The sequence below is a fragment of the Peromyscus eremicus genome, chromosome 3, assembly GCF_949786415.1.
Source record: "Peromyscus eremicus chromosome 3, PerEre_H2_v1, whole genome shotgun sequence".
Classification (NCBI taxonomy): domain Eukaryota; kingdom Metazoa; phylum Chordata; class Mammalia; order Rodentia; family Cricetidae; genus Peromyscus; species Peromyscus eremicus.
The window spans coordinates 119,240,905-119,248,275 of NC_081418.1; the positions used below are offsets into that span (position 1 = coordinate 119,240,905).

General features: G+C 37.0%; 1 pseudogene; it reads left to right on the top strand.

Annotated features, from left to right (window-relative positions):
- The first annotated feature begins 1,614 nt into the window (after nucleotides 1-1,614).
- Nucleotides 1,615-6,636, top strand: LOC131906467 (large ribosomal subunit protein eL42-like; annotated as a pseudogene).
- Nucleotides 6,637-7,371: the final 735 nt, after the last annotated feature.

Genomic DNA, 7,371 nt, shown 5'->3' on the forward strand with positions numbered 1-7,371 from the left:
CCGATCTGAGATACATTACTTGGATTATTGTTTTTCTTCTCCACCATTCAAAGAAAGAGGGAAAACATAAGTCATGTATCACCAGGAGTCCCAAACTCTTAAATTTAGATCCCTCAGACATACAGCGACAGCTAACAAAATCTTGTGGTTTAGAGTAATGTAAGTATCTATAACTGCACATAAGCCAGGTTTTCAATAGTGATTCCAAACAAACGGTTTAGGTTAGGAGTTTCAGCCTCAGATCACTGGCAGCATGCCCTTTGTAGTTATAAGCAAACTCTACATCTTCTACAGGAGCTTAGCCAAAGTATATGCTGAGGTCTACAAATGACGTCATAGGGTGTCATTACTGCCAATAACACTGCTGTGAGCTGATGTGTTTCAAAAACCATCCACTCCAACTTTTCCTACTTTACCAAACAATAAGGTATAAGTTGTGATAATAAAATTTCTTATAGGAAGTTTTGAACTACAATGGGCAATTTTCTTGGTTTTTTTTAAAGTCATTTCCATCTTGTAATATAAAATTTTTCATGGGCTTTGTTTTTATTGGGTGAAGAACTCAGTCTGGATGATTTCAGTCAACAATCACAGAACTCTTAGGAAAAAAGCACCAAGCTATTTTGATTTATATGCTTTTTTTTAATCAGCCAGTCAAGGCTACCCTGTTCTCCTAACAAAACACACAACCAATTTGAATTGTTTAAAGCCTTCAACTTGGCAAGACTTTAAAATACCACACGGACGGTTTCAAAATGTTTAAGTCATGAAAGATTGTATAGACACAGAAGAGCAGATGTGAAATGCTGCTGTTTCTCAGGGCAGCCTCTGAGTTTGTGTGAGTAAGGACATGAAATAAAACAAATACTAAACATACCTCAGGGGGAAAAAAGATACATGCTTAAAAACAGGGCACTACTGTTCCCTTCTTAAGTTTTTATTGACTAAAACAATCATGATCAGTTGTGCCCACAGATACCTGTTTTAGAGTCTCCCAGGAAGTACACCATGTCTGCCTTGTAAGTAACTAATCCTTTGTTATTGTTGATGTCCTACATGCACTAAGTGTTACCTTCCAGTCCTGAAAGAACATGAGCCTAAACTGGGAACTCAGGTGGGCTTGCTCATAACATGCAATGTGGATGTTTAATTCTTCCAAAGCAACTGGGAGGCAAGGGAGCTTGAGGCTAGTCCCGACTATTTCTAGAATAGATTGCTTAGACTTTCTGCCCCTTTGCTCACCCTATTTACAGTCATGGGTTGAATACATGTATTGCTTTTATCAATAAATTTTTCCATTTTATAGAAGTAAATTTACATCAAGAAGCCTATATGTGGGAAGTCGAAGGGAATGTAAATTATTGTGTCTTTTTACCTTTAAATACAAGTAGTAATTGGAAATTTGTCTCAGGTAATAAGTGTTTTCTTTATTGCTCCTGCTTTTGCTTTTTACTTCCCACAAAAACTCTCTACATAAGTGTTGGGTGGAGTCTTTTCATGCCACTCACATATTTATTCATACAACATGTTTACACCTGCTTGGGTATATTCACTGATACAGACAGAACTCACAGCCTCATAAATCAATTGGGAAAATAAGAATTTCTTCACAGAATGAAATGCACCCTAGTGGAAGGATTAAAAGTTTTCCTGGCAACATCTATGAATGGTGCCTCTTCCAAACTTCTGGAATCAAGGAAAGGCATCCAGTTCAAGCTGAGTTGCAAAAAGTGAGAATTATTTCTCATTTAAGGAGCTGTAAAGGGAATCTTCTGGGCAAAACATATAGCCTATGTGACATTTCATAAGCAAAAGAGCATAATATAATCAAGGAAAATAAATTTTTGTAGCAAGAAATAAGGCTAATTACATTAGTAAACACATCACCAATGTGTGTATATATGTGTACATATGTTTGTGTGTCCAGATAGATAGATAGATAGATAGATAGATAGATAGATAGATAGATAGACAGACAGACAGATAGATAGATAGATAGAGTTAAATGTCAGAATAGCATTGATCAGATTGATTTCTTAAAACAAACACTGGTTGCAGTTCAGTGAATGGCTTTGAAGACAGTAACATGGAAAGTATAGAAACAAGATGGACAGTGGCTGCAGTGATCCCACTGGGAAACAATGGATATTTCAGTAAGGGTAGCAGCAATATAGACAGAAGAAAGGATATGAAATTGTCAAAAATATATTGAGGAGCATCAGTAGAACTTGAAGACTAATTATGATAGGACAAAGGAAAGAAAAGATTCAAGGTTGACATTCAATTTTCTTGCTTGGACAATTATTTGATATTAGTGCCATTCACTTTAATCTTGAAGTTTAAGAAATTCAGGAAAGAAATTGTGAAGATAGGTTTGAGTTTCCTAAGTTTGAAGCACCAGTTCAGGAGAGTGCTTAATAGGCTGGCTTAGACCTACAGGTGTGAGTCATCCATGTATCCAAGTTGAGATCAGAAACAGAGAATAAGCCAGGAAAAAGGACATCCATACTCCATAAGAAAGCTCTCAGGGACAACCTGTCAGCACATGGCCAAATTAACTGTTACAATACTTTATAGAAATTATTCGAGTAGCAAAAAAAAAAAAAACTAAGAGAAATGTTTTATAGTAATGTGCTACATTTAAGAGACCTACAGTAAAATCAAATGTGTTAGCTTTATATACTTTGGGGATTATCCTGGAACTTTCTCTGGGTATTCTTAGAGGACCTTGTGCCTCCTTATGACCATGGAAAGCTGAGACAAGAAACAAGAAAGAATATTTACTGGTAGTTTTTATGTCAGTGCATCCCATCTCTTTTTTAAGTGACCTCACTAAAAATATGTAAACCATCTCCTCCCTTATTTCCCAGTGCTGCTTTAATTACTGCATGCTCGCCCTCCCTCCATCATACCTACTTAAGATGGTTTCCACAGCAACAGCAAAAGGACTCAGAAGAAAAGACAAATACACTAATATCCCAAGGAGCACTATACATTTAAATTAAGATATCAGCTGTAGATTGCAATGCTACAAATGAAGATAAGAAGAAAGCCATCTATCCAGCAAATGGCAAGGATCTAGTGGCAAGGGATCAAAACATGAACTAGATTCTTCATCTGTTCGTTGGTAAAACTTCACAAAGCTGGAAAATTAATAGAGATAGTATAAATCTTATAACAATCAGATTTGAGAAAATGAGAAAATACAATTTTTCCTATTGAGCAGGTCTACAGAAAGGAAAACAGTATTCTCGTGTGTGTGTGTGTGTGTGTGTGTGTGTGTGTGTGTGTGTGTGACTATTTTCTAAAGCAGTTTTAAGTTCAAAGCAAAATAAAAGCAGAATTTCCACATGCTCCCTACTCCCCATATATACAGTCTCCACCACTATCCACATCCTGCACAAGAGTGGTACCTTTGCATCGATCAATGAACCAACACTAATACACTATTATACCATAATGTCCATGGCTAACATCAGGGCTTGCTCTTGGTGTTGTTCATCCTATGGATTCTGACAATTGTGTAATGGCGTGCACCCACCATTACGTTACACAGAATCACATGGCTGTTCCAGAAAATCCTGTGTTCTTCTTAATCCTACTACCGTCTTCTCAAACCCAGAAATCACTAATATTTTTCATTATGTTCAAAGCTGTGCCTTCACCAGAATGACTTATAGTTGAAATCAAACAGCATGTAGCTTTTTCAGACTGGCTGCTTTCATCTCATAAGATGTATCTGAAGCTCCTCCAGGTCATTTAATGTCACAGCAGCCCATTTCTACACAAAGCCAAAAATCACTCATCATATGGATATATTGCAATTTATCCTCTTAACTACTAAGAAGCAGTTTAATTGCTTCCAAACTTTTATAATAGACAGAGTGGCTATAAATTCCTATGTGGTGGTTTGGGGGGACTTGGGTTATCAATTTTAGGTGGTAAATGCCAACGGATGAGGTTACTAGATCACACAATAAAAGTTTATTTTGTAAGCAACTGCCACACTGTCCTCCCAAGTGGCTGTATATCCGCCAGTGCTTTGCACTTGCACCACCAGCGAAGGACAACTGTCCTCCACCTCCTCACAGCATTTGATGCTGCCAGTGTTTTATATTTTCACAAGCTGCCATCTAGAGTCCTCTATTCAGTTTCTTCCCATGTCTAATGGCATTGTTCCTTATCCTATTACTGAAGTTTTAGAATTCCTTATGCTTTTAGCTGGGCATGGTAGCACATGCCAGCCGTGTCTACATAGAGTGTTCCAGGCCATCCAGGGCTACATAGTGAGACAAAAACAACAGAACAACAAAAAAAAATAATGTTTTATCCTTTCAGATAAGAGACCTCTATCAAGAGATGTCATGTGCAAATATCTTCAACACATTTTATTCTCGTTTTCTTGCAGTGTCAATGGCAGAGCTGAAGACTACAGTTTAGTGCATAGTAACACTTCTTTCATAGACTATGTCTTTGGAGGTATAGTTAAAAGTCCCACCATCTAGGTCTTCTCCTGTGTTGTCTCCCAGAAGTTTCATAAATTGGAATTTTATACATAGATCTATAATGCATTTCTAGATAATTTTGTGAAGGTAGAACAAGTGTGTAATATTTATGTAGAAACTTTAGTATTATTTTACTTTGTTTCCAACTGTATGTTTGACTTTTTGAAGCATGCTGTTTTAAATTTCATACCTATGAAACTGAAAATTGAACTTCTTTGAAAGTACCATAAGAAAATAATTAGAGACTTGGTCAAGGATGTGTGTCTAACACCATTTTATAATGAAATATTAGAAACGGTTTGTCAAGAAATTATTACTTGGTTAACTATATTATAACCAAATGATAAAATGTTATAAAACTACTTCTGGTAAGGTTTTAAGTACTTTTTACCTCTCTGCAATGAGTTATACTAAATATTATCACTAGAGTATGGGATGTAGGCTATTTGTATTTTATTCCATATACTTTATTAAATTCATTTATGATGAGAAAATAATTAAGATATTTTTCCTCAGGGACTTGAAGTGTCAGATGATCCTTTATAAAAAGCTATGAAATAAAATTGAAACTTGCAATAAGAGATAGCATTTTTCAAGACACTGGACCAAAACAATGATATGATGCCCTGTTTCACTGTTACCACAAAGTAGATTTAAACACCCAAGGCACACATAAAACCATGCAGCTGAAATCTGTGGAAAGTAATTAGTAGAGGTTTGTTTATTAGAGAGAGAATTTAATGATTAGAAGAGAGATTTGGGAGTTAAGAACTACACTGCAATGGTATAAGAAAGAAATGGAGTCAGTAACTAGGAAAGGGTGTTCCTAGATTACTGTGTAATATAATCCCTCAATGTAGAATAGACTCCTTACCTTCTCAAAGTCTGCCATAATCTATTATATACAGCCTATACCAGTGTCTGTCATTTACCTCAACTGTGGACCCTTTGTTCCCAAATAATATGGACACTTTGTGTTGGCGAGATAGATCTTGGATCAAAGATGGAAGACCCAAATTAAGTCCCTATACAACTACCTATTTAGAACATGACTTGGGTAAATAGTATAGACTATATGACATAGATACTATATCGTCTGTTTATGATACAACCTCTGACTCCACCACAGTCATTATGAAGAGCAAACAAGGATATGCATACTAAAACACAGAAGTTCTAAACGTGTATTTATAATAATATAATTTTTCGTCCTATGAACAAGACATTGTTTGGCCTTTGGTAGCAAGTCAAGATTAAAACTTGAATCCCTGGTTGACAAGATGAATGATAGTCTTGTGGGTGAAGCAACCCCTTCCTCTCTGGCTGCTCTATATTCAATGCTCCAAAATCAGGGTCCCAAAAGCAGATGGCTTTCCAAGGTAGGTGAGGGACATTCATTAACTGAAGTTAATATGCACCTGTGTTTCCAAGCTGGCACCAACCAACAGGGCTCTAATGTACTCCCAGCTCTGACTTTCACTCTGTATTGCTTCATATGCCCACGTGCTTATTCACTGAAAGATTATGTGCCAAGCTCCAGACATAAACCATAAACAACAGAAATTAGACAAAGCCCTGCCTGGGTAAAACCAACACCAATAGGGGGAAGCGAATGTGAATCACAGGATCATACAAAAAAAATTTAAGTCAATAGCAATAGAAATAGAGATTGGGAATTATTCGCAAGTTTAGTTGAGTGGCTGATAAGGACTGAGGGGTTTAGAGAAGGCTCTCCTGAGCTGAGATCTGAGAGAGAAAAGTGAAAATAAAAGTAAACAGATCACTTTCTGTGCTGATAGCACTCTCACCAACATAGTGAATGTTCCTAAGACCTGAGGGACATTCTGCTAGAAATGTGGCAAGCACCAACCTCACAAACTTGACACAGTACAAGAAGGGCAAGGATTCTTGGTATGCCCAGGGAAAGCGGTGTGATAACAGGAAACAGAGTGTATGTGGTGGGCAGACAAAGCCTATTTTCCCCAAAAAGGTTAAAACTACAAAGAAGGTTGTGCTGAGATTTGAGTGTGCTGAGCCCAACTGCAGATCTAAGAGGATGCTGGCTAGTAAGAGATTCAAGCATTGTGAACTTGGAAGCAATAAGAAGAGAAAGGGCCAGATCCCGTTCTAAGCCAATTTTGTTATGAAGAAAATAAGACCATGAGCTTTTACTCAAAAAAAAGTAAATAGATTAAGTAAGGGTTTGTGTGATTGATGGTCCAGTAGCAGAAAACACTGACATTCAAGAAATGGAATGAAGGCATGTCGGAGCATAGGTCATGAGAACAAATACAACACAAGATAAAAGTTCAAGAATACAAGTCAGGTTAAGTGGGATGAGGGAGAAGAGAGAGAGGAGAATCACCAGAAACAAGTTTTGTTCAGAAAAATTGTACAATGAAACTTAATACTGTAATGCTGGATTTAATATAAACAATGTCTGATTGTTCTACTTGAAGGCCAGTAAGCATGGGATTAACATGTGTTACATATCTTGTATGGGGAAAAAAAGTCTAATATTTAGAGAGCCTGACAGGAAAGCGAAGAAGACAGCCTAAATTAGAGTTGCAGACCAGCACAGGCAATAAGGAGGTATCAGAGAATATCACAGTCTAGCACAAAGAGTTCTAGCACTCTGTTGGTAGAATAAACACAGTGATGGGAGGAGAGAGGAAACAAGAATTTCAGCTAAAGAAAAGGAAGAGAAAAGTGATGATGCAGATGTGAGCATCAGAATCAGAATCCAGTCTCAGAGAAGTGCAAATTGAAACCAGGACCAAATCTTAAGAGTATAGGGTTGAGAGGCAGGAAGGTGATGAATCTGACTTCATTTGCCACACTGTAGGCTCATAGACAACAAAGATAC